This window comes from Palaemon carinicauda, chromosome 17, assembly GCF_036898095.1.
Source record: "Palaemon carinicauda isolate YSFRI2023 chromosome 17, ASM3689809v2, whole genome shotgun sequence".
Classification (NCBI taxonomy): Eukaryota; Metazoa; Arthropoda; class Malacostraca; order Decapoda; family Palaemonidae; genus Palaemon; species Palaemon carinicauda.
Window position 1 is genome coordinate 31,961,054 of NC_090741.1, and position 8,601 is coordinate 31,969,654.

Sequence of the window (8,601 nt, forward strand, 5' to 3'; positions counted from 1 at the left end):
GACTGAGAGAGAGAGAGAGAGAGAGAAAGAGAGAGAGAGAGAGAGAGAGAGAGAGAGAGAGAGAGAGAGAGAGAGAAATGGTTGACTTATATATAACTTTTACTCATTAATTGAAAAAATAAATAATCTTGGGAAACGTTAAGAAAAAAAAAAGATCCAAAATATTTCATTCTTTTGACGTTGATGTTGAGGGTAAAGAAAAAAAAAACATTTCCTTCAGAGTAGCTCTTCGCATCCAGATCTACATTGGATCCCTCTCTCATTACGGCTCATGTTTCCTTTGCCTAATTTCAGAGTCAATACAATATGATTAAATAACCATTACAAAAAAATTGAAAAAAAAGTTTATTCACAAAATCACTGATTAGTAACTTTGTGTTAATGTACTGTACAAACGATGAAATGAATATAAATAGATGGAGAGATAGACCACCTGACATGCTATACAAAGGGGCTAATAAGGTCGTAAGAAGAAGAAGAAGAAGAAGAAGAAGAAGAAGAAGAAGAAGACAGTTAAGCCTGCCTGACACTTGCGTGCATTTTTGCCACGCACTGGAACGCATTGATGCGCGCCAGTGCGTGCCATTTAGTGGCACGCACTGGTGTTTTTCCCGCACTGTTCACGACCAGTTCACTCCAGTTCGCGCATCGTTCACGCGACGTTCACGCGACGTTCACGCGATGGCACGAATTGGCACGCGTAGTTCATGAGAAGTTCACGACACGTTCACGCGAGTTTACTCATCATTCCGCATCGTTTCCGCATCGTTCACGCCAGTTGACGCCAGTTCACGAATTGGCCACTCCATATAAAAACGGGGCTTCTCCAACCCGAGGACATTCTTGGATTGGCTTCGGAAGAGACAACAATGCTTTCTGTCAGAGACACCATTGCATTGAGGAGAAGAAACGTATCTTTTTCGTTTGTATTTTTTGTTGCCCTTTATTTTTGTTTCAATAAGAAAGCATTTGATTTACATATAGATAGCAGACATAAAATATGTACAAGTATTAAGAAAGCATTTTATTTTAATATTAAAAGCAGCAAACATGAAAAGTTTTTAGGCTGTTGATTTTAAGGTAATAGAGAAAAAAGTGTGTTGAAATAAGAAATCATTTTATTTTTACATTAAAACAGCAAACAGAAAAAATTTGTTTTGCTCTTCATTTTAAGGTAATAAAGAAGAATAAGTATGTTGATGAAATAAAACATCATTTTATTTTACATTCAAACAGCAAACTTAAAAATTTCTTGGTTTTATTTTTCAGTTCATTTTTATTTAAAACAAAAGTTTTGGGTCTTGATTGGTAATAGAGAAAAATAAGTGTGTGCATGAAATAAGACATCATTTTATTTTTACATTCAAACAGCAAATATAAACAATTATTAGGTTTATATTTTTCTTTCGTTTTCATTAATTTTTTTTCGTTTCCTTTTTGTTTCTCTTCATTATAAAGTTATAGAAATAGTTTGAAATAAGACATCATTTAATTTTCACATTAAAACAGCAAATATAAAAATTTATTAGGTTTATTTTTCTTTCCTTTTCATTAATTTTTTCGTTTCCTTTTTGTTTCTCTTCATTATAAAGTTATAAAAATAGTTTGAAATAAGATATCATTTTTTTTTCACATTAAAACAGCAAATATAAAAATTTATTAGGTTTATTTTTCTTTCCTTTTCATTAATTTTTTCGTTTCCTTTTTGTTTCTCTTCATTATAAAGTTATAGAAATAGTTTGAAATAAGATATAATTTTTTTTCACATTAAAACAGCAAATATAAAAATTTATTAGGTTTATTTTTCGTTCCTTTTCATTAATTTTTTCGTTTCCTTTTTGTTTCTCTTCATTATAAAGTTCAGCTACTTCCCGCATCATTCACTCCAGTTCACGCCAGTTCCCGCACTGTTCACTCCAGTTCACTCCAGTTGGCGCATCGTTCACGACTATTTCACGGCCATTTAGTGCGTGCCAATGCGTGCCACAAACTTTAAACATTTCAAAGTTCTGGGCACGCATGGCACGCATTGGTACGCTCTGGCACGCGAGTTCCCGCACTGTTCACGACATTTTCACGCCTCGTTCACGCGAGTTCGCGCATCAATGCGTGCCAGTGCGTGCCACGAATGCGTGCAAGTGTCAGGTACCCTTTACTTGAATAGCTAAGCCCATCTGCTGTCTTTGCTCTGCATTGAGAGCATAACTGTTTTGGACCTTGTTAGTAGTCAGCGGGTTGTCTGGTGTGTAGCAAGAAGTATAAAGCGATCAAAAAAATATTATCTACAATAATATGTTTAGTCTGAACCCTGGGTCACTGATATGTGCTTCAAAGATGAGAGAATTTTTACTTTCAACTTCAATACTCCATATTTGTTAGGCCTATAAATATTTCCATTCCTTTACTTGAATATCCATCGAAGAGTTACAAATAATTTCCAAGAATTGACCACAACTGTTGTTTGTTTCGTATCTGAACAATAGTTTTAGACAATGTTTGATATAATTCTTTGGAAATTTACCCTTCAGAGTATATATATATATATATATGTATATATATATACATATATATATATATATATATATATATATATATATATATATATATATAAATTCAAAGTCTAGAGAAATATAACATTCTAATTTCAGTTTGTGGAAAGCAGCTTCACTAAATCAGTTTCTCTTAATTAAGAGGAAAAATGTGGCCTAGATTCTGAAAGTGAAAGTCCAAATCCAGGGGAAATTGTTTAAACGATTCTACAATTGAATTGATCGTATTTGCTGCTACTGAAGAAACTCAGGAGGAAAACAATTGCTGGATTTTGGAAAACCTGCACAAAAGCAACGATGTTCCTGCTGACTGCAATGTCACATAGGCCTACAATGCAACGCTTAAGACATATAGGAGAAGAAGCCATGACTCGGTTTTCTTTCTTTCCTTGAATGTTCGAATCTGATTTCTTTATACAAATTACATTATTCTTTCATAATTATGCAATTGAGAGAGAGAGAGAGAGAGAGAGAGAGAGAGAGAGAGAGAGAGAGAGAGAGAGAGAGAGAGAGAGATCATGCCTTCGCCTAGACTTAAACTTACTATGTAGAAGATGCAAACTAAATACTCTTCCTTTAGGAGATATGATTATTTTGACAGAGACTAAAAATAAAAATATTATTATAAATCTTGAGCGACAACAAACTGATATGATACTATGATACTCGCGAGGAAAAAAAAACAAAAACCGATTTGACCATTAATTGAAATTTTAGAGCATTTTGTGAACAAAGTTATATTACGAATTCAAAGATAAAAAATAATTTAATGACGATAGATAGAATCCCATAATTTTCAATGCTATTTTTGAAATGATTTTCCATAGATTTTAGAAATACTTAGATTTGATAAAATAATTTTTATCACTACTCATGTTTCTCGAAGCCTGCTTAACACTGTTTAGTTTCCAAGGTTTTGAACTTATTTTTGGTGATTAATTCACATTAGATATTTATCTGCATTATTTTTTGAAGTGACTGATTTAAAGGTCCTGATTTCTCGCTTCTCTCACATTGTTCAGCTCCACAGTTTTCCAACTCCATTACTCCATTCCTATAATATATTCTCCAGTTTTATCTCGGTTATCGGTCTTTCATAAACATTATCATCATCTTTACTCTTCTCATCTGATGACTTTACTTGTTGAGTTAAGTTTCTGTTCTTCAGCTTGTGTCTCACGAGTTGTAAAAGTAGTAAGCATTTTAACGGTCCATTGATTAATAGAAATGCAATGATGACCATACAGTTTTTATGTAACTGAAAATACGACACAAATCTCAATTATGGGGTCAAAGAACCTAATGTATTTAGGGTCAATATGAACTTAGTTATTTACTGAAATTACAGAATTTTGTAAAAATTTCAAAGAAATGACGGCCACATATATCTGAAGCGACATTCTTTTTTAAATTCTAACATGAGCTTTCAGAGAAATGATGGAAATCAAGGGCATACGAGAACTTCTCGCAAATATCTTAGAGTTATTGTTTTTTCTATTTATTGTAAAAGGCTAAACTAGTATTGGATGCACCATTTATAAAATCATCAGTATTTATTATTTCATTTTTTCTTGGTTTAGTTGTAAACAATACAACCGAGTTATTATATTTTCTTGGTACGGTAGTTTAATATTTCGTTCACAACTATAATCAAAATATTGGTAAGCAGTTCTTCTAGGAGAAGGAAACTCCAAAATCAAACCAATTTTCTCTATAGTACCATAGCCTCTGTAGTGTGTATTATGGTCTTCCACTGTATTGGGTTAGTGTTCCCTTGAGGCTACACTCAGGCACACTATTCTATTTGTTTCCTTATTTCCTTTCCTCATTGAGCTATATACCCAGTTGGAGCCCTTGGGATCATAGCATCTTGTTTTTCCAACTAAGGTTGTATCATAGCAAGTAATAATAAATGATGATACTATATTCTTCAACCACCACGGGCACTCCTCTAATCTCCATTTCAAATTGATAACTGATTTTCATAAAAAAATAATTTTCCCAAGAACTGTTGGTTTGACCGTATTGATCCAGTACACCAGAGAGCTTTAACTAAGTTCATTTCAAGAATTAGAGGAATAAATTCAGTCACATTATGATGTTAAGTTATAAGTAGATTAATTGTCATTTGACCTTTGCCAGACTACTGCATTTTCAATGGAAACTTTTCGCTTTGGGAATTTTTAATCAGGCTATTGGAAAAAGAAATGCTTTGAAGGGCTTTGCTGTGTCACCAGAGAGAGAGAGAGAGAGAGAGAGAGAGAGAGAGAGAGAGAGAGAGAATTTTAAAATTGACACAATCCCTTAGGGCCTAAACTACACCCCCTTCATTATATTCATCCTTTAAGCTGTCCAAGACCCAAAATAAAATCAAGCTCATTATAATTAGCATTTAGTCAAACAATCTTTCTTGGCAAACACTTAAGCGTATATTGACTGATCATAATGTTTGTTCAATATATTAACTGTCCGTTTGTCGCAAACTTCTTACAGTAAGTTTCCAAGTTCGTATATTGAAGCGACGGTAAAATATATGCAAAATGCAAATTATAAGCAAGATTAAGACAGTTTAGCTTTCAGAGAAACGCTGAATTGTAGTTTTTTTTTTCAATCAGTGAATCTTAATTTTCAACAAAAAGGAAATACGGCTTCCCATTTGAAATCATTACAAGTGATTAGTTTCAATGAAATTGACCTTTTCTCTTTTAATTTAGAGATTTTGAAACCATGTAGTTTCCCTTATGAAAAAGTAATTAACTTTGTAAAAATCATTGTTTTAGTTATGAAATAGATAAAATTTATTATGAATTTAAAAAGTTTAAACCAAAACCAACAGTAAAAAAGTTAACTTTAATTTTCAACATATTTCAGTAATAGAACAACCAAGTTATAGGAAATAGAATTTTATTTGAAGACCTTAAACAATTAAACCTTGATAAAAAAGAAGGTACAAACAACCATCAAATATGAAATTAATATATTTCAATCTACTAGATAATGCTTAACATTAAGTCATCTAGCATATTCTAATGATATGAAAGGTCAAATCAAATAAGTTTAAATTTTCTTTAATGGCTTACTTCATAGGATTTTATCTGCCACAAAACCCGAATTCTGCCAATTTCTTTATCAACATCGCTAGCGTTAAGTGTCCACCATAAAACTTACAAATTATTTTTTTTCGTTATAACTTACCAGTAACTTATTTAAAGGAATTACTAATGATTAAACCACCAGTCTTCAGAAAAAACTGAATTTTCAAAAACTCCAGTGGACACTATCCAAATTCTTATAAAAGATCTTGCCAGGACTTTAAAAATCCTCAGGCAGGATTTCCAGCAACAATCTTCCAGCAACCCAAACTATACCAAAATAGAAGTTTGATTCTCCGAATCTGGTCCTTAAATCATCTTGTCCTGAAGTCGCACCACCCAATCTGAAAAGTGTCAAGTATCAGAATTGTTTCTTTTAAGAGTTGGGAAACACTAAATAAATAAATTGACAAACATCTTAAGCCTTTAATGTTAAGAAATAGACATTAAAAGCATGATAAAAGTGTACCAATTTCGTACAACAACGTATACATACATTCTTAAAACTTGGAATATGATTTATAAGCCATCTTAATAAACTGAATTTGAAAAGAAAGCAAAGTTGTGACTTTTTTTATATGATTTACGCCATCTTATTAAGAAAATAAACTTAAAACTACTTTAAATATGAGATTCACAGGCTTTTAAGTAAACTACACAACCTAAATAAACGTACAAAAAGTAGAATACTCACCAAACTTAAAACTAAAGGGTTTAGAAGCAAGCCTCCCTGTAGCACACGGTAGACCTTCAACGGTCTACCGTGTGCCACAGGGAACGTCCTCCCACGATTGGGGGCGCCACCCCCAATCGGGGAGGACTAGCTTGCTTCAAAGGGGGTTAAAAACAGACCATAGAATAATACTGCATATCACAAACTTTCACCTGAAAGTAAAAATAAACCAGAAAGTTAAAACATGGAGACTTTAAAAAAAATCAGTATACATACATTAGATATAACGTATAAACCTATATGTTAAGACAAAATTATTTAAGATTAACTATAGACATAAAATGTTAAAACATACGCATTTTAAAGACCTCGCATATATCAACAGACCTCTACTAAACACCAAACTATTACAATACCTTTGACAATTACACAAATAAAAATCAACTTGACGAACCGAACTGGTCACCACCAACCACCCAACTAACTATTCGTATCACCGGCAAGGTATTCTGAGGAAGCTTCGCTATGCAAAGCCAAGGACTCGAAAGAGAGAAAGGCAGGAAGTATAACAAACAAAACTATCGCTCGCTTGGTACATTTCTTAAAAAGTCAACTTTACTGCGTCGAGAATTAAAGTTATTTTTCTTTACAGAATAACTTCCTTCTTATAAATACTATGCTTTTAGTTTTACCGATAAGCCAAGCTACAACCCTAGTTGGAAAAGCAAGATGCTATAAGCTTAGGAACTCCAACAGAAAAAAAATTGCCCAGCAAGGACGGGTAAAAAGAAAGTAAATAAACAAGAGAAGTAATAAAAAATCAAAATAAAACATTTCAAGAACAGTAACAACAGCATTTAGATCTTTCATATATGAGCTATAAAAACTTGAAAAAACAAGAGGAAGAGGAATAAGATAGAACAGCAGGAAACCGGAGGACTGACCCAGGCGGAGGATTGACCCAGAATGGTTTGGAGGACTACCCCACAATGTTTATTTATACTATAGTGTATTTATTGTTAAAGTTATTTATTAATCATATTAACATATGGATTCCATATAACATAACACTTATATGTTGTAATAAAAACTTTTATAACAGTCATTGGTAAATTTTATATACTTGCAAGTAGGACCTTGGATAGGGGTTGTGACCTGGGAAGGGGGTTCGGGGGCTTGGCCTTGGTTAGGGGTTGTGACCTAGGAAGGGGGTCCGGGGGCTTAGCCCCGGCTAGGGGTTGTGACCTGGGAAGGGGGTCCGGGGCCTTGGCCCCGGCTAGGGGTTGAGACCTGGGAAGGGGGTCCGGGGCTAGAGGTTGTGACCTGGGAACTTCTAGGTTAGGTTAGGTGGGTTTGTTAGGTTCTGTACCCTTTTTAATTACATATTCATACCCTATAAACACAAAATATTTGATAAAACACAATAGATAAAATATCAATGAAATATTAAACTTTTCCTTAATAAAATCATGTAATAATACCAAAGAATTAGCTTTAGAAAAGAAAATAAACATTATGGGTCAGTCCTCCAAACCACTCTGGGTCAGTTTTACTAGAGATTATGGGTCAATCCTTCGCCTGGATCAGTCCTCCGGTATTCGAACATGCCTGAGTGTATTGAATGATAGTGTCATATCTTCTGTTCCATAGTTTTTCCTTTTTTCTTATTTGATAAATTGGTTTTTCATCTATCAATCATGACGTCACCATTGCCAGATTAATCACTCGATCAACCAATTCATTTTAACCTTCGACAAATTTTTTTTATTTTTTAATTCTTCCAAAGCTCTTAACCTTTTATCTGATTTCGTGAGCTAACTAAAATAAGTTTATAATATTTCATTTTTATTTTTACATAGATAATAAGGAGTCTTTGTGCATAAGCTTCTTTTAAATATTTTTTTCATATTTAGTTTAGATATTTGATATAAAAAAGGTATATAAATCAGCTAATTGTCCTTTTTCTATACATCTTGATATTTTCTTTTTATAAAATGTTCAGGATATTTAGATAAACGATTTAATGCCAGTGAATAATAATAATAATAATAATAATAATAATAATAATAATAATAATAATATTAATAATAATAAAAGAATAATAATGATATTAATGATTATTATAAGGATAATAATGATAAAAATAATATTGAAAATAATAATATTAGTAATCAACTCTGAATTCAAAACACACTTTTGTTAACGCCCAAAATCAACTCTGACTTTAAAACACACTCTCGATGGCGTCCGAAATCAAGTCCAAATTTAAAACACACTTTTGTTGGCA

General features: G+C 32.6%; 2 long non-coding RNA genes across 3 annotated transcripts in view; both read right to left on the reverse strand.

Moving 5' to 3' along the window:
* Nucleotides 1-6,874, reverse strand: part of LOC137656642 (uncharacterized) — a 38,538-nt gene extending 31,664 nt beyond the window's left edge. The window contains exon 1 of one of the 2 annotated variants that reach the window (XR_011046980.1): nt 6,744-6,874. This is a non-coding gene — a long non-coding RNA (uncharacterized lncRNA). Of the gene's footprint in view, nt 1-6,730 lie in introns of both variants that reach the window. The other variant, XR_011046981.1, reaches the window with a different exon arrangement.
* On the reverse strand, nt 5,385-6,497 carry LOC137656643 (uncharacterized). The gene is made up of 2 exons (XR_011046982.1): nt 6,336-6,497; nt 5,385-5,985 (listed from the first exon to the last, which is right to left on the reverse strand). It is a non-coding gene; the product is annotated as an uncharacterized lncRNA (long non-coding RNA).
* Nucleotides 6,875-8,601: the final 1,727 nt, after the last annotated feature.